General features: G+C 39.9%; 1 long non-coding RNA gene across 3 annotated transcripts in view; it reads right to left on the bottom strand.

Annotated features, from left to right (window-relative positions):
• Positions 1-27250, bottom strand: part of LOC116662751 — a 98444-nt gene that overhangs the window by 64726 nt on the left and 6468 nt on the right. For 2 of the 3 annotated variants that reach the window (XR_004318769.1, XR_004318768.1), the window contains one exon: positions 22633-22770. This is a non-coding gene — a long non-coding RNA (uncharacterized LOC116662751). The remainder of the gene's footprint in view (positions 1-22632; positions 22771-27250) is intronic. The other variant, XR_004318770.1, reaches the window with a different exon arrangement.

Consider the following 27250-nt stretch of genomic DNA (forward strand, 5'->3'; position numbering starts at 1 on the left):
AGAACCCAGACTACTGGTACAAAAAGAGTCCCCACATCTCTGAAGCCAAATAAATGATAGTTGAAACAAAACTACACAACTACTCTCTCATTCTACACTGCAAAGGAGAGTTTCTTTGATTATACGGGATTTGCCTTCCATGTTTCTCCCGACTTAAGAAAAAAGAGCTACATAATCATGTACTGAAGAAACTGACTGCTTCTAAAACCCTTCAGTCAGAAAGAGTATTTTTTTATAACCATAACCAAGCAAAAAACCCTTAATGTTTAAACCCAGGGAGCAAGGAGACAGAATCTCATTGGAAAAAAAAGTACTAGATATATTCATCAAACACCACACACACACACACACACACACACACACACACACACACACACACAGTCCATCCACCCATCCCTGCCAAACTCCATCAATTTCATTCATTCTTCTGATCTCTCCCAGGACACACTGGACTTCAACTCTCTCCTTTGCTGAAATTCTCATGTGATATGGACAACAAAGAAATTAGGTTAACATTATAAACATAATTTCGTAAAGCCAGAATCTCGACATGGAACCAACGGTTTATGAAGGGTGAATAGGAATGCTCTTCATGGAAGGGGCCAGTAGGAGGGGTGTAGCCAAGCTGGGACAGGGAGACCTGTGTTTGAGAAACAGGAGCCCTCCTCTTTCTCAGTAGAGCAATAGCTTACTCCAGTGATCTCCAAGCAGGGGAGGGAGTGGCTCCAGTGGGTGTGACAGGATGATCCAAGGAGTGTGAGGAGAAAATTCTAGAAAACATCAGAACTGCCATTTGTATTTATTTTTATATAAAAATTAAAAGAAATCAGGACTTCCTAATATTGATAACATATTCTCATATCAGCAGCTTCTTTTGGTCAGTCCATTGTCTCCCCTACAGTGTTTGCATTGGTCTAGTTATTAAGTGAACCTTAATATTAAGTACCTAAACGAAGCTAATTTTACCAAATGGACAAATGACAATTTTGTAAACGGACAGAATTTGAAAGATAACATCAATAACCCAAGTGTATTAACGACAGAACTGGCATTTCTCCCTACTCCTAGCATGAGTTCCTCATCAGCCGCATATTTAATTTGTCCCTTCAATGTGCAGTTTTGCATTTTAATAACGAGTAAATAATTGCTCCTTGAAAGAAACTTATGCTATGGTAAGAGCATTCTGAAAATAAATATTTGGAAATGTTTCTGTCATTATGGGATTTCTTGTTGAAAATATATGTGAACATGTCTCCTTTAAAAAACTCTCATGTCTATGCACTTAAAACTGTTTACCGTTAACATCTGCATGGCAAACACATGGTCACTTCTGCCCTGCTCTCTACACAGAATTTATCTGCCATGTTTAAATCTACTCAGTACTTCCAAAAGCTTTTTGTATTCCTAACCTCAGCATTCTCATTTTTGCCATGTTTTTCAAACCTGCTGTAAAAATCTTTCAACTGAAGAATTTATTTCAACACAACCTTTTCATTGAATAGAATAAATAACTGACATCAGAGAAGATGGAAATTTGCCAAATTTCTATAAAAAATTTTTATATAATCAGTGGGTGGATATGAAAAAATTTGTAGCCCGATTCAATGATTTCAGCCAATGGCATCTTCACTCCATTTGGTTCTGTGACGCTATTATTTTCAACTACGACAGGAACTACAGAAAAGAGAATTAAATGAAAACCACTCCACCGGCTCACTTTATCACAAATAGTTAAACCAAGATCTTAAAAAATAATGAAGCTTGGTCAATGACATTGCTCTCTCTAAAAGTATTATTAATGATATGTTTAGGGAGAGCAAAATGGGTGTTTCTGTATTGAGATATTAATTCATGTTAAATAGTATTTATTTCATTTTTATCTTATTCTTTTTAATATGTACGTATGTACATTTTCTAAATATATAATAGTGTCAATATATCACAGGTCTATACTGTAATATTCTATAATATAGCAATACCTTAAATAATTTTCATTTATCTGCAAATAAACTTACAATGAATAAGACCTATTTATGAAAATTTGGTAGATGCATTATCAAATGAATTTGGAGACTGAAGATCTAGATGGCAAGAGTTAGATGCATGCTCTCAGCCTCTTTCCTGTAATCCAAAGCAGAAAGCTGCCTTGCCGCTGACTTTTGAACGACACAGGTTTGAATGGCACAGGTCCACTTACAAGTGGTTTTCTTTCAGTAAACACGAACCACATGATCCCTGGTTGGTTGAATCCCCAGATGCAGAAATGCAGGTACGGAGGGCTGATTGTAAAGTTACATTCGACTGCGTGGAGAGCTGGTGTTCTAACCGCCTCATTGTTCAGGGGTCAACTGTATATGACAGGCCAAGCCCTGCCGTTGTAGCCACGGCACCTTCTATGATGACAATGTGCGTCTACCTTTAGAGCACTCCAAAAACACAGTGTATGTATGACCTCTGAAATATCCTTAGATATTAGTGGAAGTCCAGGCAAAAGTGGTTAATAAAGACAGTTCCTTAGAGGCTCTCACAATGAATTTCAAAATACTTCTTACTCATATATTGAAGTTCGAGCAGAGCAGACAGGGCTGAGCAAATTCAAACCTAGGCTCCCGAACAAAACGCTCATTTTGTAGATTCTAAAATAAACTGCTAACAAAGAAGACCCTTTTCTTTTGTAGGTTCCAGCAGCACTTCCAGCTCGCCCACTACAAAAGTTTTACTGGAAACAGCATTTGACGTACCCAGCTGAGTGCACCAACACCAGTGTATTGCTTGATCTAGCCCTGAGCTGCCTCTAGAGCCTTCCCTGCCACCCCGAGTGCCACCAACTGCATAGCACTGTCGTTCTGCTTCTCTACACTTTCTGGATACTAGAAGCAGTTCTCCAGTTGAGGTAAACCCAGCTCAAGAACTGGCAGACCTCACCCTTGAGGTCAGAAGTTGCCCAGAGCTCCAGAGACAGAGTCTCCAATGCCATCCTTAGTGTTCAACCTGAGAGGATTTCAGATGCGTCCTGGGTGGTTTGTAATTATACAAAGAACTGGGTGCATTTCTTAGGAATTAACTATGTGGCTGCTAAGCGCTTCCCGTGTATTTTCTCACTTAATCTTGTTACTAGGCAATTATTATCCTCATGATAAAATGGGAGGGAGGGTTGAATAACTGGCTGAAGTTACACATCTAGTAAGTGGAAGATCCAAGATTCAAATCTAGATGGACTTGAGAGTTGCAGTCTCAGTGCAGTGCTCTTCTGCCTTTTCTAAGATTTGCTTTTCTGCTTGGCTGATAATTTGCATGATAAGGGTGTTAAATTAAGACCAACTAACCCCTCCTGGGCTCTTCCCACTTTCTAAATGTCAATTTGAAAAATCTATTGATAATGATCATGTTCTTATCAACAAACTCGCCACAAAGAAGGATAATTAAAATCCATTAAAAATCAATTTCCACTTAGAATATGAAAGATACTGTATGTTTTAAAAGGGAGTTGTGACTCTGAATAGGCAACATACTGAACGTACTGTATGATTCCAACCATATGACAGCCTGGAAAAGGCAAAACTATGGAGACAGTAAAAAAAAAAAAAAAATACACACACACACACACACACACACACACACACACACATATATATATATATCAGGGCTACCAGGGTTTTGAGAGGTGAGAGGGAAGAAGAGGTGAAACCGGAGATTTTTTAGAGCAGTGAAACTATTCTATGACACTATAATGATGGATACATGTCATTATACATTTGTCAAAACCCACTGCATGTACAACATAAAGAATGAACCCTAATGTAAACTGTGGACTTTGGTTGATTTTTAAAAAGTGGAGGGATTTGTGACCCAAAAACGCTTTTGAGAAAATAGACAAGTCACACACCAGAAGAAAATATTCTCAACAAGTATATGTGCCAAAGGGCTTCTGTCTAGAATATATGAAGAACATCTACAACTTAATAATAAGACAGTGCAGTAAAATAAATGGACAAAATATCCAAACAGACAATTCACATATTTTTCACATTTTTGCATAAAGATGATATGCAAATGGCCAACAGGCGTATGAAAACATGTTCATATTATTAATCATCCAGGAAAAGCAAATTCGAACCATGATAAAATATCACTACACACCTTCTAGAATGGCTAAAATATAAAATATTGACAACATCAAATATTGGAGCACCTGGAATTCTCATACATTGCTGGTGGGAATGTAAAATGGAACAACCATTTCAAAAAACTGGCAGTCTCCCCAAAAGTTGAACATACATATACTCTGTGACCCAGCAATTCTATCTCTAGCTATTTATCCAAAAGAAACAAAAGCATATGTACACCCAAAGCCAAATAAAAATGTCCATAGCATCTTTTTTCACAGTAATCTCAAACTGGAAACATCCCAGATGTCCATCAATAGGAGAATGGATTAGTAAACTATGGTATTTTCCTATAATGGAGTCCTACTCTGCAATAAAAAGGGATGGGCCACTGATACCCCCAGTAAAATGAGTTATTCTCAAAAACACTTTGCTGCATGAAAGAAGTAAGACGGAAGAGATGACATACTACCTGATTCCATTTATATAAAACTCTGAAATATACAAAACTATCATTTAGTGATAAATAATAGGATTAGTGGTCATTTCTGGGAGGGGGATTGCCTGGGCAGGGACATGGGAAACTTTCTGAGTTGATGGAAATGTTCTGTGTTTTGATGCGGGCATGTTCTACACAAGTGTATGCTTTTATCAGAAATGGTTGGACAGCACATCTAAGATATGAACATTTCACTTGTGTAAATTATACTTCAATAAATAAACTTGTGATGATACATTTTTAAGTAATCTGTGATCAGATTATACATGCAGGTAGTTATGGTGGTGGTGTTGTTGGGGGGTGCCTTGCAAACGGAAAAATGAATGTATTAATCACTCTCTGGTGTACTCTTTTCATTGATTTCTCAGTGAGGGAGCAGTGATTGCCTCCAGGATCCTGGGAATTACAGATCAGAACAAAAAGAGTAGAGAGGCTCAGCCTTGTGCCATTAAGACATCAGCAGTTGACTTACGTGGTTTTCAATTTCATTTCCTGCCTGATTTAACACTGCATATTGCAATTTCATAGAGTTTAACAAACAGCAGCCTGGCAGGCTGACATGGCCACCATGGCACAAGACTCCAGATATAAATTGTAGTGATAAAAATAAAAGTAAATTAGTGCCTGAATGAAATGTACAAGTACCAGGCTTCTGAGAAATTAGTGGGTACAGATAGTTACATTATGAGAGTACTTGGAAAGTGATATATCTTTGACCTTGGTCAAGGGAGAAAATCAAGCTAAAGCAGTACCATTAATTTATTTTTCAGATGCAAGAACTGCCCTGGTAAAAAAAAAAAACACCAAATCTGTTTGATACCATGTAACTAAATGAAAAATGAAATCAATTATACTGAATGCAAATAAGTTTTTTTTTTGTATTTAACAGCATCAAAAAAAGAGTGGTAAAGGTTTGTTAAGTGAAAATGCATTGTACTGATGAGATAAAGAAAGGGTGAATAGAGTTTTTTGAAAATGTTCTTTGCTCTAATGCAGTAAGTAAAATAAATGATTTATTCTTTAACTAGGAGCAGTCCAATGATAATCAGTGTGAGGAAATTGTTTATACTTGTATGAGCTAGCATTATTAAATAAGGCTTTTCTATAATTTTGATCTTATAATATTAGTGCCCCAAATCAAAAGTACTACACTATTTATATGGACAGAATTAAAACAAAAAATCATTACAGAGATTATAATGACAGAAACTAATTTTATTGGATATTATTGCAAAATTTGCTTGATTCTTGAGGGCCCTCAATTTATTAACATCTTTCAGAAAAAAATGAAAAAGAAGAGAAACACTATTAGGTGCACCAATTGTAAGAACACATTTCAGTTTCAGAATGTGAAAATGTGTCACAGAATCCAGGAACTATGCTCTGGTACTGTACTAAACGACTTGCAGAGCCATTGCAATCAGCCCTTGCCACAATCCTATGAAGTAGGAATTATCTTCTATTTTATAATTATACTATAAGGATGATGGATTTGCCCCATATCACACAGTTTATAAGTGCAGGGCCTAGGCTGGAACCCAAATCCTACTGCCCCCGAAGGCCCTGCATCACAGAACCTGCGATCATTCATTATTCAGTGGTCATGTCTTCTCTGGTTTCTGGGTCTCTTGGTGTCTTCTCTTCAATTATTCAATTATGACTGAGCTCCAATCTTTCCAAGTCTGTCTGACTTGGAACAAGATTAAAATTCAAGAAGACGAAGATGCATGAATAAACACCAACAGACAGTAGACACTGGAAAGGCCAGCGGATGCTCACAGACTGTTTCAGGTCCTCACAGGCCGACCTGAGCAGCGCAGGGAACCTTTCCATTCTGCAGAAGCCACCATGGAACAACAATGCTACAATTCACGGTCTAATTCCACTTCATCTGAAAAGCGGCAGGCGCTTTTGCTCGAATTATTTTGGAAGGCTTAGACTTTCAAAAGCACTTTCGGGATAACCTAGCCCCTAATTACACAGAAGAAAAAGAGCCCCGGTGAGAGAACTAACTCAGCCAAGGTCACACAGGGAAGCACTGACAGATCTAGCAGCAGTATTCAAACTTTCCAATCAATAATCAGTTACTGAGTATTTCCCACGTGTCAGGCCCTGCATGACAGTTTCATATGCAATCATTTCCCTTAATCTTGATCACAACCCTGTGACATCCATCTCATTCTCATTCCCATTCTACAGAGGAGGAACTTAAGGCTGTGAGAGGGTAGTTACTTCACCCAAGATGACTCAGTGAGACGTGAGCAGCAGGATTCACTAGACTTGTCTGACCCCGGAGCCCACAGTCTCCTCCAGTTTACAGCGTGATGGATCGCACAGCTCTCTGCGGGTCCTGCCCGCAGGATGCTGCAGGGCACTGAGCACACGGAGGCCCGGAGAGGCCCACCGGTTGCTGTGCTGTTACTGATAGCTACCTCATCACGCTCTCATTCATTAGCCAACTAAATTATCCTACAGAAAATAAATAAATCAAAAATTAAGATATTAATATCTCTTAGCTAATGTGCCCTTTAAAAAATGTTAGCTAGCCAGCTATCTATTTATCTATTCAAAGATGATAGAAATGTTGTTCCCTTTTACTACTAGCCAATTAATAACCCCTCTTAGCCAGTGAGCATGCTGCTGTGCAATTTGCCCCTCCTGTGTCCCCCCCCCCCAATTCTGTTCCAGCCAATTTCATTAGTTTTGCGGAAAACCTGTATCATAAGTGATTGACTTAGGCTGATTAACTTCTCCATAGGAATGGTCAGTAATTCTCATTGCTGGCCTGGAAGCCCTCAGATAGACCTAAAATTTCCTTCCTAACTGGCAATACTCTCCACTCCTGTGGAGATTCTCTATGTGATTTTGAAGCCACATCGTTTCCACCAGGACACCTGCTCTAACACCTTCCTTTGGGGACTGCTGTTGTGATGGAGCATCTGAAAGGGACTCCACGGAAGGGTGTGGTGTGTTACAGCCTAGTGCAGGGGGCAGCAAACTACGGCCCCCAGGCCAAGTCCTGCCCATCACTTGTGAATAAACTTTTACTGGTACAAAATGGGACCACACCCATTGGTTTACATATTACCTACGGCTGAGTTGACTGGTTGTGACAGAGGCTGTATGCCGCACAAAGATGAAAACACTGACTGACCCTTCATAGAGCCCTGGCCTAGTGGGTCAGTAGTCACTTTTAGGATTGCACGATCAAGTGAGCAGAAATGGGTGTGTTCTTCGCTACCTCAAATATCCTTGCAGGGATTGAGTGGCTAGTGTATGTAAAGCCTGAAATACTAGAGAAATAAAGAAGCCTGGGACTTGTTCTCCATCCTCAAGCTAATATTCAACAGTGGATCCCTTTGCTAAAGGGATGGAAGATTTCCTTTATCCTCCCCCCTTATTCTTTGCCCTGAGAAAAGCATCCAGCCAGTCTCAGTAGCTATAATTCATGACCTTCAAACAGCACAATGCAGCGTCATACACAGAGTGCCTGCACATAATTGTTTTGAACCCAAAGAGCAGGAGCTTTGTTTTCTTTCCATACTTGGAGTGGGAGGGAGAGAATAAAGGGAGTCAAATGCTGGAAATGAGCTGAAGTTTCCTTAAGTATGAAACAAAGTGAAATAGTTATCCCACCACGGACCAACAAGTGGATAAAGATACGGCACAATGTTGACCCCTAAGATCCATTACCACGACCACGAGTCATGGCCATATGAACAATTTATACAAAAATTCCTTTCCCCAGTAGTCAAATTTCTCAAATTTATGTCTCACTCATCATCCTCTTCTATCGTCTGGAACGAAATCAAATATTCAGGTCTTACCATGTTTGGGATACCTCAGGTCTTAATTTATCATCTCTCTCTCTAAAAGGCCTTCAGGGAGAAGGTAATATTTTAATGGATTATATACTGCATCTTCCACAAGCATCCTACTGCCTCGTGTTAGAAGTAAAGATGCATCCATAATGAAAAAGAATATGAAAAGGAACATATATATGTATATGTGTGACTGAAACATTATGCTGTACACCAGAAATTGGCACACCATTATAAAATGACTATACTACAATTTTTTAAAAAAAAAGAGAAAAGAAAAAACAAGAAGTAAAGATGGTTTCCTCTCTACAAGTAAGCCTTACTCATTAATGTTTAGATTATTTAACAGCCTCATGCATGATGCAGTTCACAACAATATAATCATCAAAAATTTATAGTGCTATCACCTAAAACTAGAGGAAGAAAAACTGTATCAAAAGAGGCTTGAAAATACACTTCTAACTATTGAGGTGAACATACTGCCGTCTTTAAAAATGCAGAGCATGTTACAGATAAATGGATATGATTTATTGTAACTGCTTCCCAGTCTGGCCACTTCCACACGTTACTGTGATTAATTCTAGTAAAGGAGGATAGTTCTGGAACATGCTTTCTTCCTTAAATGGAGATATTTAAATGTTTGGAAAGCATGAACTTTCTTAAAGATAGCTTTGCTTATCACCTAGACTTGAAATTAAAAGCAGGTTTATGTAACAGATTTAAGTGCAGATTGCATATTTTATATAATTAATACTTACATATCTTAAGTATTTATCTTTAGTTATTAGGCCATCACTATAGTGTAATTAATTTTAAAGTATTAATAGGCAACATTACCCACATTTTTGTAGGCGCAGTTGGTTGCCTACATGATATTTCTTCCCATCTCTCAACTTCTTCCTTCCTACTGCGCCCCTGATCTTGTCTGGATATCCACCCTCTTTAACGGGGCCACTTGCTTCAAGGGAGGATGGGCTGACAAGCCAAGCCAATCCCATGATTGACTGGTATCAGCATGCAAGGCCAGCCAATGAGCCAAGAGCAGAAGTCAGTTAGGGACTTTCTGGGCAACGGTCTTCCTTATTCGGAAACGTTGCAAGGACAAGTTCATTACTGGACATTTTCAATATCTACATGGGGCAGCTGAAACCGTGGCAGCTGTACTGAGACCACAGGCAAGGAGTTAGCTGAAGACAAAGCAGACAGGCTGAGGATGGTACAGGAGGAGGAAGGGCTCTTGGTGGTATCATGGGTCACAGGACTAACGCACCCTGGAGTTAAGCTACCTTGAGAACACTTGTTAGAGGAAGTGGTATGTCTTCCTTAGCAGTCAAGCCAATTTAGGTTTTCTGCAACCTGCAGCCTAGAGCAGCCTGAGCGATACGCACCTGACAGTCAGGCTACTATTTAGCTATTTTGCGGATACCCCCGAATAATAACATCAACCCAAAAGCAGAAGGTAGGCACGCCTTCTAGTACGCCGTCATCAACCATCTAGTGAGTATCTATTAACTTCCATTTTCTTTACATCTTAGAACTTACTGTGCTCCAAGCGCCATGCTCTTGAAGTTGACTGTCCAAGGAAGAGATACTCCCCCACTGTAACAAGTTCTGTCTCTAATAATTAAAAAACATTTGAGGAAAGCATAGCAAGAGCAGCAAGCCTTTACACAAGTGCTCAAGCTGGATAAAGAAAGAAACTAGAAAATGTTGACAATTATTTACCAGATAAAGAAGGAAAGGTCAGAGAAATTTACTATTTTATTAAAATCCTTACAAAACATTAATGATGGAATGAGACACTCTGTACTGTGGGGGTCTATTTTTAATCATTAGGCACCTGAAAATATGAAAATTTGTTACTTGAACTAGTATCTATTTTTTCTAACTTTAAAAATGAGTGTGTGTATATATATTATTATGCACTTAGGTATGCATGTACACTCTTAGACATATATAGAGAAACATTAAACAGACACATGCAGACTCTTGCATGTAAGCACATGCAGAAAGGTCTGGAAGGCTATACAAAATAGGACTTCTCTGATTGGTAAAGCAGTGGAGGTAGGTCGAGGAAGAAAGAGAGGATGGAGCCAGAGGAGATAGAGATCGAGTGATGTGATTGTACACTTTATATGAAAAGCATGGATTTCTTTTGTTTTACATGCATATAAAATGCTTATTAAGTACAAGAGCCTTAAAAATGTTCACACTGTTTGGCTTAATCATTTCTCCTTTATGAACTCATCCTATGAAAGTAATCTTAAATATGGAAAGATTTATATACCAAGATATCTTCTACAGAATTATTTATAATAGAAAAAATGTAAAACATCTTTATAGTCATAGCAGATTCTTGTTATGGAATATTTAGCTATTAAAATGGTTGTTATGAAGAATTATTTGACATGCAAAAATACTGAGGCGAAATAAGGAAAAAGTTCAGGATGTATCTGTTTACATATAGCTTTATTTTTACCATGTAAGAAGGCTAAAAGTTTTGAAAATATATGCCAAAGTATATTAATATTTGTAGGTTCAGAGCACTTGGATTTTTTCTTCCTTATTTATAATTTTCTGCATTTTATAGTTTTAAAATTTAAAAAGATATTGTAAAATTCTTAGAAATATAAGAACATATATTTGAGTTAAACACTGCTAAACTTAAACTAATTAAAAACTACATATGTTAAAATTTGGCTTTTCAAAATTAATGTAGAGCATTTTAAAATATAGATGAAACACACTTCAAAAATTGATTGCATATTACAGCACAATGACAATTTCAAACTTTTTAAAATACTGAAATATGTCCTCCCTGGATAGAACACAATAAAATTAGAAATTAATAGCAAAACATGGCAAAATAATAATACTCACTTGAAAATTAAAACTGTCTTCAAAACAAGTCTTAAAGAGGTAATCTAAAAGAAAATTACAAGCTCTTTGGAAATGATTTAAAATAAGAACCCTATATGTCAAAACTTGAGGGCTATGGTCCAAGTGGTATTCAGTGGAAAATTTATAGCTTCTCATGCATTTACTAGAAAATGAAGAAGAATGAAAATAAATCAGCTAGAATTTAGTGCAATGAAGTAGCAAAAGAACACAACAAACTCAAAGAAAAATTAGTTACAAAGGTAGAAATACGTTTTTAAAGCAGGGAATTTACAACATCTGAAGAATTGTTCAATAAAATTAAAGCTTATTTGACACCAAAATTTTGGCAAATCTGATGATGGAAAAAATTAAAAACACAAATAAATGAGAAATTTATTGGAATGAGATAAGGGACACTGGAAATGAGATAAGGGACATAACTTCTGATAGAGAGATTTTTTAAAATGTATCATGGTTTATAAAACTTTTTAAAACATATTTAAAAACTGGAATGAAATGAATATTTTCCAGGAAAAGAAAATGACCCAAACTGGCCACAAATGACACGAAAATCCTAAATAATAATCAAAGAAGAAACTAAAGACATACTCTGATAACTTACTTTTAAAACAAAATCACCAGACCTCAAATGGTTTAACAAGGGATTTCTTTCATAACAGATAATTTCCCTTCCTTAAAGAAATTGTTCTGGAGCTTACAAAAACATGGAAGACTTTCTAGGTCATTTTACAGAACTGGCATAGGCGTGAAACCAAAATTTACTTATGATCGCACATACACAAAAACACTCTATGCCATTTTCACTTATGAATACAGATTTTTAACAAAGCCAAATAAATGTTAGCAACTCAAATTGAGAACTGTATTAAAAGAGGAAGATGTTATCACCATCATGTCAAGTTTATACCAAGGTAAACCATCCCAAGTCTGATTCAACCCAGGAAGTCTAAATATGTAAATGTAATAAAATATAAAAATGTAAATGCAAAAAAGTAAACATTTGCTGTACCATACCTACCAGAAACCTATAAGCACAAACATCTTTTTTAGTAGTCAGGTGGTAAATTATTTTCTTTAAAGCAAACGAGCTATAAAGACACTTATTGCCATCACTGCCGTTCTCCATTAGACTGGAGTCAGTAGCCAATGTAATAAGACACTTATTTGTAAAAGAAAAGGCAACCCTATCATTATCTCCAGGTATCGCGATCATTTACCTAGAAATGATCAACTGACTGAGTCCCCTTTATAGATTCAGATAGGAAGGTCTCCATCTCACCACAACAGAATCTATAAACTTCTCCGTAGAGGTACTGGTGTTTTATTTTCTCTCAAGTTCTGATACCAGTGCCTCTCCTCCTACCAAAGCTCTCTCCTCCACTCAAACTCTGCGTCTCATCCCTTCTCTTCTCTCGTGCATTTTTTTGTCCTTCTCTCTCTCTCCTGCATCTTTGATTTCTTCCTCTCTTCTGGATTATTTCATTTCAGCAGATAAAGAAGCCCTGGTATCTAAAATCTTTTGAACAAGCAAATCATTCTTTGTCCCCTGTGTCCTTTATACTGCAATTTCATGTAGTCACTCCCTTTGCAGCAAAACTTCTTTCAGGAGTTAACTGTCTACTCCAACTGTCTCCGTTCCTCATCTTCAATTAGTATTCAAATCACATCACCCTGGCTTTCATCCCAACCGGACTTTCAGACCCCTGGCTTTCAAGGAAGTTGTTCTTCAGGTCATCAACTATGCTTCCTTGATCCCAATCTCTCAACAGCGCTTGATGGAATTCTTAGAGCTCCCTCCTTGAAACCCCATCCTCTCTTGGCCTCTGTGACATCACTCTTTCCTGCAATTCCTCCTTCCTCACTTTCTCGGGCTCCTTGGCTACCTTTTCCTCTCATAGTTTTCTATGATTTGCTCTCTCTTCCTCCTATAACTGACATCTAAATGCTACATTGACTGAGTTTGGTAGTGTGTTCTTCTTTCTTCTGTAATTATATTCGCTCCCTACATTATCTCATCTGGTCCTATGTCTTTAAATTCTATCTTCATACTTCAAAACTCCAAGTTTATGTCTCTGGGACAAACTGTTCCCCTGAGCTCCAGACTTGTCTACCCCACTATCTTTATGACATATTAATTTGGATGTCAACCATATATTTCAAAATAAACATTTCCCAAACAGAACCCTTGATCCTCCCTCTCCCTTGACAAAACACTATTCCCCAGTGTTTGTTATCTCAGAAAATAGTACCACAATCCACCCAGCTACTCAAGCCAAAAGCCTAATAATCCTCTTCACTAAATGCATCAGTGAATCTGATTCATCCTACTTCATAGTGTATCTTGAACGCAACCATTTCTCCCCCTCCACTGCTGCCAACTTACTCAAGCCACCAGCACCTCTCAGTTCCTACAATACAACCTCCTCCTACTTCTCCTCTTGTTACTGGAAGCTTTTCCTCCACACAGTCTGAGCAATTGTTTTAAAACACAGATCAGATTGTATCACTATTCTGACCTTTTAATAGCTCCAAACTGCACTTGGAATAACATTTGAGCTCTTTGCCGCAGCCTAAAAAACCAATTATCTTGGTTTCTATCTACCTGTGGGAACTTCCACCCTGTCCACTCTTACTCCAGCCACTTGGATTTACTTCCTGTTCTTTGGACTGCCAAGCTCTTGCCAACTTCAGGAATTCTGCATTTGCTGTTTACTCTGCCTGGAAAGCTCTTGACATGGCTGAGTCGCTGGTCTCCAAAACCATCTCGAGGAAGCGATCCTTGGTGATACTTCTTAACCCTGCTCTCTCTCTGCTATATCATTCCCTTTTACTTCCTTCGTAGCACTACAGTTCTTGTGCTTATGTGTTTATTTCCTTGTTTATAACTCATCTTCCTCCGCTAGAATGGAAAGTCTCTCTGGGCTCAGACTGGTCATATCTCTGACATCTGACACATAATAGGTGCTTAATAATTATTTTTTAATAAAACTTCAGGTGTTAACTGGCCAATTATTAGAATAAAGGAGTTCAGAAAGGTGACAAGATACCATAGCAATAGGTAAACTTTAGTTGTATTCCTTTTCCCAATAGCAATTAGAAAACATAATAGATTTTTAAACTGTCATTCACAATGGCAACAAAACCTTATTAAGCTCCAATCAGTAAACCTAACAAGAAATATATAAGAATCTATTTCAAGAAAACTATAAGACCTAACTGACATACATAAGAGGAAATCTAAGTAAGGAGACTAACATATTGTATTCCTGGATGGGATTAAAGAAATTAAGTTCTCAAAATAAATTTACAAATTCATTCAGTCTCAATAATAATCTTAAAAGGATAAAAAGTAAAACCTAGTGAGTTGTTTCTAAAATTTATCTGGAGAAGAAAGTAAGAATGTCTAAGAAAACTTTTTTAAAGCAAAGATTATTGAGGGAAGACTCACTTTTCCTGACATTTTTAAAAACTAGAATTCACTTAAAAATTAAAAGTGTTAAATTAGTATAGAAATAGCATGGGAATAGACAGAATCAATAGACCAGAATAGAAATCCATGTATATAAGAGAATTGAGATGAAAATAAATGTAATATTTCAAATCATGGGTAAGGAAATTCTGTTTAATAAATGGTGCTGGGAAAATAAGCTATTGATTTTTTAATAAAATAAAATTAAATCTCTACCAAGCATTATCCATAAATACAAATTATTTATGGATTTAAGAGCTAAGCATAAAATAAAAACTAGGGAAATAGAAGTAAAATATATAGTGATATTCTTAAAATTTAGAGGTTAGAAAGAGATAAAAGCCTAGAAACTATTGAATGGCCTGATAATTTAAGTTCTCTTAATGAAAAATAAATCACAAGAAAAGTTTAAAAAGTGAAAAACCTGAAGAAATTATTTGCAAGATATATAATACACAAAGTATTAATATTCAGAATACATAAAGAGTATCTATAAATCAGTAAAAGACAACACAGTAGAAAAACAGACAAAAATTATAACAGACAAGTCACAGAAGAACTACATCAAGCCAGTAAAAACATCAATAGATGCTGAATCTCACAAGAAATTATGGAATTACAAATTTAAAACACTGATTTTTCTTTTTTTTTTTTTTAAACCCATCACCATCCTGGCAAGAGACTTAAAAAAGGGGCTTGTGTAACTCAACAGCAATGATATAAATAGTACAAAATGGGCAGAGGAACTAAATAGATATTTTTCCAAAGAAGACATACAAAGGTCCAACAGGTACATGAAAAGGTGTTTAACATTACTAATCACCAGGGAAATGCAAATCAAAACCACAATGCGCTGTCACCTCACACCTGTTAGAAACACCATCCCGCAGAAGACAAGAGATAACAAGTGCTGGTGACGATGTGGAGAAAAGGCAACCCTCCTGCACTGGCTGGTGGGAATGTAAATTGGTACAGCTGTTATGCAAAAAAGTACAGAGGTGCCTCAAAAAATTAAAACCAGAACTACCATGTGATCCAGTGATCCCACTTCTGGTAGTTCTAGCTATAATTTATTGAGGAACTTCCTACTGTTTTCCACAGCCAACGTAATTGCACATTCGCACTGAAAGAGGAATTTCAGCTCTTCTCAGTCCCACCTGGGTGATGGGGGTCAGGTTAACCTCTGCTTATTCATATGTAGAAGGGGAAGAATAATCTGTCCCTTACATTTCTTTTTGAGAATAAAATTAAAATAAAAGAAAGTAAGATAAAATAATTGCAAGCTTACTATGTAGCTTTGGCACATAGCGTGTTCTCAATAAATGGACAAATTATCGTGGATAATGATAGTCATGGTGTTGATGACGGTAGTGGTAACAATAATACCCACACCTCACACTTCTTTGGCCAAGGACTCTGCTAAGTCCTCTCCACATAGCATCTCTTTTTATCCTTGTAATCACCTGAGGTGGCATGTACTACAGTATAGAACATCTTTAGTTTATCAGTGAGGAGATCGAGTTCAATGACAACTGAGGTCATTATCAGCAATTGATAGACTCCAGGAGTAGAGCTGAAATTCGACTCCCAAGCGCCCACTCTTAAACATATTACTGGTTCTCCTTCCTTTGAGCCAGGAGCCAGAGCCTCACTTAAGTACCCAGAGATGCAAACGACCCAGAAACATTCTGAATATTGTCTCTTGAGGTGTGCTTCATGGATTGCTTGCACCAGATTTACCTTCAGAACTAGAACTTGAGAATGCAGCCCTGAATCGCTGTTCTTTCTTTAAAAAAACGTAATCCCCGGATGACTCTGATGTACTTTGACTTTTGAGAACCACAGATTAATCAGTCAAATTATATGGCAGGAATAGGGAATGTATGTGCCTTGGCCACATCTCATCCTCACATGCTTTTTCTTGCTATCAGCCTAACTATCCAATTTCAGGTGTTTTTATTTATTTGTTTGTTTATTTTTTCTTTCTTTCTCTTCCACTGCCAAGCATCAACCATAACTTTCTACCATCCTTCGCACCTATCCAGGACCCACTCCTCTGACGACCTGGGGTTCCTCTTGTCCCTGACCTCTCTATTCCACTGGAAGTTCAGTCAGACTGAATTTCGTTTTTCCTTAGTCTAGGTCATTAAAGAAACCGCAGAGGGGCCAGGTCCTCTGGATGAGTTATATAACCCTGTAGGCACATCGGTTCTGAGAAGTATGCAGGCCGGCCCTGGGCCAAAGAAGAGGGCTGCGCGTCTCTGCCTCTGCCTCGCAGGATCCCTCTCTCCCTCCTTCCTCCATCCCCTCCTCTTCCTCCTCCTGCTTCTTCACTCAGTGAAAAGATGGCGAGTACATGTCTTACCTGCTTCCCTTCTCTGGCCATATCCTGGCATCTCAGAGTTTCTAGGCCAGTATACATTCATTGCTAAAAGTTTTCTCATCCCGCTAGCTCAGGGGAAAGCAGAACCCTGAAAGTCCACCTCACAGCCTACACACATGGAGCTCAAACGCTTCCTCTGCGGGAGACATGTATGTTCTTCTGCATGCTTTACTCTAGCTGGAGCAGTTCAGGATGGTGTGTATGTTTGGAAGTGCCAATGAAACAGACCATCTAGAATTTACAGCAGTGTCCCTCTTCCGTAGCTGAACTGGCCTGTCAGGGGCAACAGCAAGATTATTTTCGCAGCTGCCCCTGTCCCCGGAGAATTAGAACTAGAAGGAGAAGCTAAACCTCTCTGCAATGCACTCAGCTTAGACACAAAGGGAAACAGGACAGAGCCCGCCCAGCGCCACTCTCTCAGGCTCGGTCACGCTCTGGTCCCAGCTTAGAGCTGTACTTGAGGGTTGTTGATTTCACTTACATTCTTCCTTTCCAAACATGCATAAAGCAGGGTCAGCAGGCAATGGGAGTCCTTCCCCCTTTCCCCTCCAAAGTTTCCTGTCTGTGGGCGCCCCACAGATGTTTTCTGTTTGCAGCAGCAATGCACCAATAACTTACTTCTAACAAAAAAGCCAACAGCTTGCCTGATGGCAGTGCAGCTCGGATGGAAACTCCCCGACTAGTCAAGGAGGGAATGCGGATATTGTAAACATTTATTCATCAGGCAGTAGGCCTCTTTAATCCCCTGCCCTGCCAAACCTTCATGCTGGCCTCTGACCAACCAGCCAGGACTTCAAAAGGAGCGTGCTGGGGGAATCCTGGGGACATTGGAGGGTGCAGACTCTCACCCTTGGCTGGACAGGCTGGCTGCCACAGTGGTGTGGAGAAGCTTGAGTTCATGCTTAAGGGGTTTGGAGTGAGCCCCTGGACCCCAAACCAGGCTGAAGTCCTCTTCCAGGGCAGATAGAAAGAAGGCACAACCTCCATGGGGGAGGCAGCTGGAGGGTAGGGCTGTCAGATTTAGCAAATAAAAATACAGAACACTCAGTTAAATCTGAATTACAAATCAATGATTTTTTTTTTTTAGTATGTGTCCCTTGCAACATTTGAGACATACTAAAATGTTATTCGTGGTTTATCAGAAATTCATTTCACTGAGTGTCCTGTATTGTATCTGACCCACTGTCTTGGGGGGTCTTTGATGTATCGTGGGCCTCTTCTGGCTCATGTCTTTCAGGGATCAGTGTTCCTCCTTGCAGCCTGACCTGTAATGATATATCCCTTCTCTCTCTCCCTTTCCTCCCGGGGGTATGCAGGTGCATAGATGCAGTGAACGCTTTCATGTCACTTTCTGGCAGTGAACCCTCAGCGTGAAGCCAGATTCTCCCAGTGGGCAGGTGCCTCTGTGGGAAAGGAAGAGGTAATTCTGAAGTTATGTTAACTCCTTCGAGCCCCCAGGATTCCATTCAGGAAGAGATATCCTGAAGACAGGAACGCAAAGCAGCCAAGCTTCATCCAAGGGCCTCATTTCAGCAACGTGGACGTCTCTCAGGACAAACTCTCCACTTAGCTCATCACTGAGCAACTGGGAATGGCTGTTTTGTTTTATGCACAAAGCAGATCAGCACTGATGGCCAAACCCGCCATTGGTGTTGCCGGATTGCCAGAAACAACACACAACACTTGTGTGCCTGACGGTGGTCTCACACGTTGGCCTGGGAATGGGGCTGAAAATACCCTGTTCTCCAGGCTCAGGCCTCTCATTTTAGGATGATTGTAAGTCATGTTGCACAGAATCCTCCATGAAGGCTGAGCAGCCTGGATCCTGAGCTCTTCCAGTCCCATGCCAGCCAGAGTGGTTTCATTCTTAACAGTTTAATAGTTAGGATTTTCCCTAATTCTGTGTTTGAGAGGAAGGTGCTGTTAGCAAAAAGCAAGTCTGAAAATAACTGATCTAGGATAAACTCTAATTCCTTGGGTAATGCCTCTGCTTGAAAAGAGTATTCACATTTCATCAATGCTTTTCCGAAAGGCTTCACATGGCACTCCAGGCATGCCATGCATTGGCACCATGGCCCTCGGTTCCCAGCATCCCTGTGCCTCCTTCCATTTATAACAGATAGTTCCCTAAATAGCCCACACTCCTTCGCTCCTCTGCTTCTCTGTTTTGAAAATCTCTTCTCATCTTCCCCAACCTGATTCAAGTTGGTCCCCCATGGAGAAGTCCCCAGCTTCCTCCTCCTTCTTCCAGAGTTGGAAATAGCTCCCCATCGTCTGCCCTTGCAGACAGGTTTGTTTGCATCCATGCTTTGAACACATGCTTCATTCATTATTTGTCGAGGCAGCTCTCACCCTCGATTTTAGCTCTTGGAGACTAGGAAACTGGTCAGGGCCCCTCCCCAAAGCCAAGGCAGGACCGCACGTGCAGCAGTCCTTGAGGGACCGTCTCCTTGCCTGGACTGCTCCTTTTCCCATCGTCTGCGCCAAAGTCCTCCTCACCTTCAGGACCAGGATGGAAAATGGCTTCCTCCACGATGCCTTCCCCGACTCTGTGTCCTCACCAAACACGCTGTAAGTGCTTTTACTATATTATTACGTTCCACTTATAATCATTTATTTAGATGCACATCTTGCTCCCACAAAGACAGATCTTGAGGGCAAAAACTGTCCTATTCATCTTTGTAAGAGAGCTCAGTGTCTCGTATTGAATTGGTACACAAACAATGCATATTGAATGAATGAGTGACAACTGAATCCAAGATCAAACGGACAAAGTTCGATCTACTGCTGTTCCTTATACATTAACAGTACAGTTAGGGAAGCTGTATCGTAGAGGAGATTAAGAACATGGGCTCTGGACTCTGATTGAGTTTGATTCCCAACTTCTCCACTTACTAGGTAGGTAACTTACCAGAAGTGAATTCACCGTTTTGTTCTCCACTTTTCTCCTGTGTAAAATGAGTGCAATTATTCCATTCTCTTCATAGAATGGTTATACGAGGCTCAAATTAAACAAAGTCAAGTCATTCTGACACTGTTAACTATCAGGGCAATGATGGTGATTACTATAATTAATCCAATTAAGATGCATTACTCTTCCATCATCGGCATGATATTTTAGCAACATGCATCCATTTCCAGTGCTTCTACAACGTACACAGTTAGCATAGTACTGCTTGCTGTTAAGTGTGTCAGGGTAAGAGCCCAGCTCCCCACTGAAACACGAACAAGTGCCCTTACACAAAGGCCAGCCCGATCCACAAACACAAGCGAGCTGAAAACATCTTTCCTCCCTGACTCCATCACAACCCATCGCTGTGGACAGTACCGACTGTCCCCCGGAGGCAGCCCTCCATGCCCTGAGTGGCTCCGGCCCTGTGGCAGATACTTCCCGCCTGATGCATCACGTCTGGCTGGGGGGGTTCTTACAGACTCGCACCTCACCTCCCACGCCTCACACAGAGCCAGAGTTGTGAAGGCCCTGCCTCAGTAACCAGACCTGGAATCAGCGACGGCTAGGGCTGCTGTAGCTCAGACCCATCTCTGTCCACTGGGGTGCCGTTTTGCCTTTTTATAGCGATAACTTTGTCTGATGGCTGAAGTGCCTTAGCTCTGTTGGTTCTTATACAGCGGGCCTCCTGTATTCACAGGTTCCACACTCACAGAGTCATCCAACCAAGCAGATGGAAAATATTGGGGAAAAAATTACAGACGTGCAAAAACCAAAACTTGAATTTGCCGTATGCCAGCCACTATTTACATAGCATTTACATGGTCTTAGGTGTAGTCTAGAGATGATTTAAGTCTACAAAAGGCTGTGTATAGATAATATGCAAATACTATGCCATCTTACATAAGGGACTTGAGCGTCAATGGATATTTGGTATCCAAGGGAGTCCTGGAACCAATCCCCCACTGATACCAAGGGACGACGGTAATCACTTGAGCTTCTGTAGCTCTTGGACCCTTTAGGCATAAAGTTCTGCTCCTTAATAGCTTGGTTCCTGGCCAGTACTTGTGTCTATGAGGCATGGAAATGGGCCTGTGGAAGGAAATTCATCGCTCTGGCTGCCAACCGTTTTCTCTCCAAGGCACATTCAAGGGCTTGTGAGTGTGCGGTTTGGGCTGGGGTGGATGGAGGCAAGAGAAGACAGGAGAAACCACAGCCTTCCTGGCAAGTCCTGTTCATTTTTCCTTAAGTTTTTTTTTTTTTAAATCTCTATTAGGGATCATTTGTGTTTTAAAGTCATCCGCCTTCAAATCCTTTCCTTCCAAGTAGGTTTTTGGTTGCCAGTAGAAGGTGGACAGTAATGGGCAGAGAGAGATTGACAGAGGAGCATCTGATAATGTAAAAATACATCACTTTTCAAATCAGCCAGAGTTAAATTTGAGGAAGACCCAGACTTGAGGTTGAGCTGGGTTAAAAGACACAAGTCGAGATAATTGTAGACCTACTTCCTCCAAGTTCTTAATAAGGGCTACAGCAAAAGACTAAGCAAATACATCAATAAAACAGGTGGAAGTCCTCATGACTTGGGGACCGGCCACCCATTGTTTGAATCATTGTTGTGAAGGGAATGTAAAGACAGGTTATTACACCCTGCACCAAATATCCACTGGACTACAGGCTCCATGAGGAAAATGGGGACTTCACTAGTCTTTTTCATCTCATATTCTCAAGGCCTAACACAGCACCTGGCACTTAATAGATGCTCATTAAAAATTTATGGAATGGAAGAATGATATTCTTCTTTAAATGACTGGGTATAAAAGGAATTTAAAAATAAAATGTAAAGTTCTGTTTTTAATTGTTCCTTGGGTAGAAATGTCAGAAAGTCTACTTTTTCCTTCAATTGTCAAGTTAATGTGCTCCCAGACTTCGCAATGCCTGGAGGTAAATTTGTTCATTCATTTATGTATTCAACAAATTACGTCCAGCTAACAAGGGGGCCACAAAAGATGAAACAGACAACGCACTCAGGGACCTGACAATCTGGTGAATCATTGCAACCTGTACACAATCCGGGAGCTTTCAGAAAGCATTTGGTAAAGGTAACAAGTAGTTTTATTTAGGAACATGTAACAGAACCTCTTAGACCTGAACTTCATTCTCTCCAAAAGAAGAAAAAGCAAAATTTCTTCACAGCATTTATAACCCAACAGAGAACCTTGGTTCTCAAAAATAAACCAGAAGCTCACGTGCTAGAAAACAACTCAATTTCCTTTTCTACCTGCAGTCCTCCTGCCCTCCCCCACACCACCACCACCAAATGGCAAAACTTCCCAGGGCCTTCTCTTCTTTAAATCTAGCATATTTCTAACTACTGTTTATCATAGGCAGAGGTAGCAAATTCCAACTCAGTGTGTCTGAGAAATAAATAACAAATTTTCCAAATGATTGACCAGTGATAGACACGGATAGCCTTTCTTATGAGAAGTGTTACAAGTCCTACCTGGATGCTGCTGGGTAGACCTAGGACCCATACTGCTTCCCCTGCCCCTTCTCCATCATAAGCCTCGGGAGTCCAGTGAGGAGGCAGGACTTCCTGTCCGCCCGTAGATAGATGCTGGTTAGCTCCAAAAACAGCTGCCTCCAAAAAAAAAAAAAAAAAAAAAAGTGAGAACCAACTGGATCTCTGACAAGAATGTCAGAAAAGCAGAAGCCTGACCACGCACTGGCTCACTGGAGATGGCACTGTGTGGTCTCTGTCATTTCTGAGTGCCCCAAACCAATGGTTTTGACTTCGTCGGCCATTCAGTACCATGTCTGTCTCCCTTTCCCCTTTCTTTTCGGCAATACAAAAGATGAACGCAAAGTGAGAGGGGAGTTTTCTAAGTTACCTCTGAGGCCACCAGATAAAGCTCCAGATGACCATTTCCCTCAGAATATACCTGCATGTATTTTGCTGTCATTTAATGAAATTTTATAGAAATGCATTAAAACAAAGCTATTTAGAGAAATTTAGAAGTCTAGTTCTATAGCAACTCTGGTTGCTCTAACAGTACCACAATATCAAAGATTGGGCTAGTAGTTCTAAGCAGTGCCCTTTAAAGGGTATTTTGGAAATTTCTAGGGATGTCTCGGTTACACAATGTTGGAGGTCACTTTTTTCATTCGGGGAAGCTAAGGGTTCCAGACATCCTGCTGAGTTTGACAATTCAGCATAAGGGAGAACTGTCATGAAATTTGCAAGATTTTTCATCTTCTAAAAGGACCATCTTGTAGCTGAGAAACTTATTTATAGTTACCTTAATATAGAATCTTTGTTTTTACATAAATCTAAATTTTTTTTTATTTTTTGGTACAGTTTTAATATGAAGCAATTTTCTCGCAATGCAAATTGAGGGAAGGGCTTTTATTTTCTTTTTTACTTTCTCTAGAACATTACCAAGAGCTATTCACCATTTTAGAAAAATCACAGCCTTCAGCAACCGCTTATGGTATTTGAGCGACCAACATAACTTCCCTGTCACATAAGTAATGACTCAACATACAGAGGCAAGCATACGACCGCTTTCTGCTGTCTTCACGTGAAGATTGGACCAAGCATTTTGCATATTAAAATACATAGTGTTTCATAGTAAATTACATTTATTTATTTCTTCCTTATATTGTAGTTGACATTTTAATTTGTTGCGATTGTTAATATTATGTGTATAAATAAGTTACACTATCTATGAATCTCAGTTCAGGATAGAAAAGGAACAGAATTACAAAGTACTTACTACAAATACATGTGTTAGATAATATGTTATATTCTTACTCCTTTTAAAAATCTGCTGAAAGTGAAATGTAACACACAAAGCAAACACCTGGAACCCTCACCACCACCACCACCACCACCACCACCACCACCCTCACCCCCGACCCAAGTACCACAGCAAATTCTGCAGTCCTCCTACAGCCGCCAATACGCAAGCAGCACCAAATACTGCCCTCTGTTACATACGCAAAAAGACAGAATTCTTTATCTAAACGAGCATTTCAGTGAATTCCAACATTTGTACTGAATTAAGCTATTAGATTCTATTAGACTGTATCTCTGGTTAATTCTATATACTGTAAGAGAAGGAATTTTTTTTTTCCATATAAAAAGGATTTTACATCTTTTTAATAAAAATTGCATGTGCTGTCATAAAATGCAGCTGGAGTTTATTTGCATAATATCAGGTTTCTCAATGTTTAGCGCAGTAATTAGATACTGCTGTCATGATGAGAGTTTGGAGCTGGGCCGGGCGGGTTTCTGCAATGCTGTTGCCATCTCAAACTTCACCCACTCCTTTGGAAGCTCTCCATATTTCATTTGGTGCCAGCATAAAAAAAAAAAAAAAACTATGGAAAAATATCATCATCATCCAGACTCAGAGAAAAGAGATTTGCATTGATATGTTGAAATAATACAGATATTCATCTGTTTGGGAGAGTTGAGCTGTTTTGCCTGGAGACCCGTTTCTTCTTCCCCCTCCCACCAATTTACTTAGTGATGCTGAGACGACCCCTCAATTTTCTGAGTTTAAAATTAGTACCTTTTGGAGATGATCTTATCATCTTCACGTACAGAAAACTCTAATGACTGGAGAGGTTTAATAGTGAAGTGCTGACCCGTGATGTTCCTCAGGCCAGTTAGACACCAGTACACAGAGGTCATCAAAGCTTTTCTTTTGCTATGAAGGACCAGGTTGTAGGTCTTTTCAGCTTTACAGGCCACAGGAGCTCTGTCTGCAATTATTCAATTTTGCTGCTGTAGTGTAAATGCCACCAAAGCAATTCATCGATGAATAAGCATAACTATATGTAATACATTTTTTTTTCAAAAATAGGTGGCAGGCTGGGTTTGGTCCGTGGGCTGTAGTTTCTGACCATGACAACAGACGATCACCTGATAAATAAGAATATCATTTGTTAATTTATTTGTGTATTCCTTTGAGGAATATTTACCTACTTACCAAGGGTTACTATGTGTATCAGACACTGTTCAAGGTCCTCGAGACAGAGCAGCAAATCCGGCAGGTAAGGGCCCTGGGGTCTGAAACTTATTTTCTTGACAAAAGACAAACTGTCAATAAACAAACAAGTACTTTGGATAATCGGAGGTGCCTTGACTATATTAAAGCTGAATGTGTGGTGGGGACTATCTGGGGCCCGCAGGAAAACGTGCATGGCATTTGGGACATGAGCCCAAGGAGATGACTTGGCAGACAGGCTGTGTGTCTGTGAACTGATGCCTTGTAGAACATTAACTTTAACCCTCGTTACGACACCACAAGTTGTATTATTACACTTTTTTGTTTTTAATAGAAAAGCAAAATTTTTTCAGAGGCTCTGAGAAGAGGCTCACATGCTCACACACTTGATGCCGAAGATGCAGATGTTAGGAAACATTTGTGTTTTGATGGATAGAAATCCTCAATTTCTGTAGAAATTGCCGTCTTGTTGACACACTCCAAATGGTCCCTGGACCAAATTATTTAGATTGTTGTTTTAATTTTCAACTTTACCTGGTAAAAGGGAGCCTGACTTAACCAAAGGTTGGGGTCCTAGAGTCATCCCTGCTGCGAACTTGTCCTGCGAGCATGGACAAGTGACCTGATTCTCTGTGTACTGGTGTCTAACTGGCCTGAGGAATGCCACGGGTCAGCACTTCACTATCAAACCTCTCCAGTCATAAGGGTTTTCTGTACGTGAAGCCTCTTCTCCGTCCCCCTCGGTGAGGACTCTCAGACAACAGGCACCAATGATGAGACAGAGTTCTGTTCAGGCATACCACAGGCTACTCCCATTTTCCAAACCCTAGAACCATTTAGAGAAGGCCAAATTTTAACTAAAAATCTAGCAAGGCCCAAATAAGTTTTAAAAAAATCTATAAAATCCATAGTATTTTAAAACCAAGATAGGACAAGAACACCAATGCCTTTGGAAAATGTCACCAGCTCTAAAATAGCTCATGAGCAAAGAAAAATCCTCTCTCTTGGTAAATGAGGCAGCTGCTGCGACCTGATTACACATTAGCTGGAAACAGCGGGAAACAGCTGTCGCAAGGACACTGGTGACCAACGCATGGGTCGTCAACCTCACACACTGCAGTTGTAGCTGCCTCTCTGGTGTTGCCCACTGTCAGGGTCTATAAGCGTTTTTGGGTTGCCTCCTTGGCTTCCCTGATTCTGACATGGGAGCCTGAGGTCTGCAGCTGATTCTGAGGCTCTCTTTCCACACTCATCCCCATCCTGTTGGCCTTTTCTTAAGTGATCTGTGTGGGCCGGCAGTGGGGACCACTCCAGCACAGAGCACAGCAATCCCAGGTCTTGCCTCACTTCATTTTTAAGTGAAGCTTGCATCCCAGGGACCGGAGATGCGATTAACCAAAGGACTACAGCTGCAACCTGAAAAGCTAGTTTTTATGGTTGTTCCAAACATGTGCATGGGAGTCGTTTGGAATTCATTCCTCTGACTTCAGTTCAAAAGCATCACCTAGTGGTCTTCAGAACATATGGATGGTGAGCGGGGATGAAGGTCTCATCTGTATCTACAAAGCACAAGTCAGACAGATCTAGAGAGTCAGATTCTCCGCTCAGACTGCCTTCCTTGAGGTGGTTAACCATGTAATGACCAAACCCACATTTCATTGTGTTCTCTGTAAACCAAACCTCACTCCACAGCAAAAAGTTCCAGGTATCTGGGTTTCTGTGACTCACTATAATTTTCCATCAGGCTATCAGTAATTGCACATTCAACCAGATTGACTGGCAGGCAACAGAGGTCACACATTTTGTGGGAGAGACCACAGGGCGTGCTGGAGACTGTGACAAAGTGGAAAGCTCAGGCCTTGCATACAGGAGGCAGCTTCTACTTTGTTCTACCAGATTGTTGCCATGTGCTGATGTAAGCCCTGTGCTGTAAGATCTGCTCACTCTTCAAAGGAAGCCCGCAAGCTGGATTTTGATGTGAATTCCCTCAGTTTTGAATGGTTCACAATTAATTTGATTTTGGTTTAAACTCGTGAGCCAGACACATCTGTGGGTTTGAACGTGGCATAGTGGCATACGGACCACAAGTTTCTAACCTCTAGAATT

Source organism: Camelus ferus, chromosome 3 (assembly GCF_009834535.1).
Source record: "Camelus ferus isolate YT-003-E chromosome 3, BCGSAC_Cfer_1.0, whole genome shotgun sequence".
In the NCBI taxonomy this organism is placed as follows: Eukaryota; Metazoa; Chordata; class Mammalia; order Artiodactyla; family Camelidae; genus Camelus; species Camelus ferus.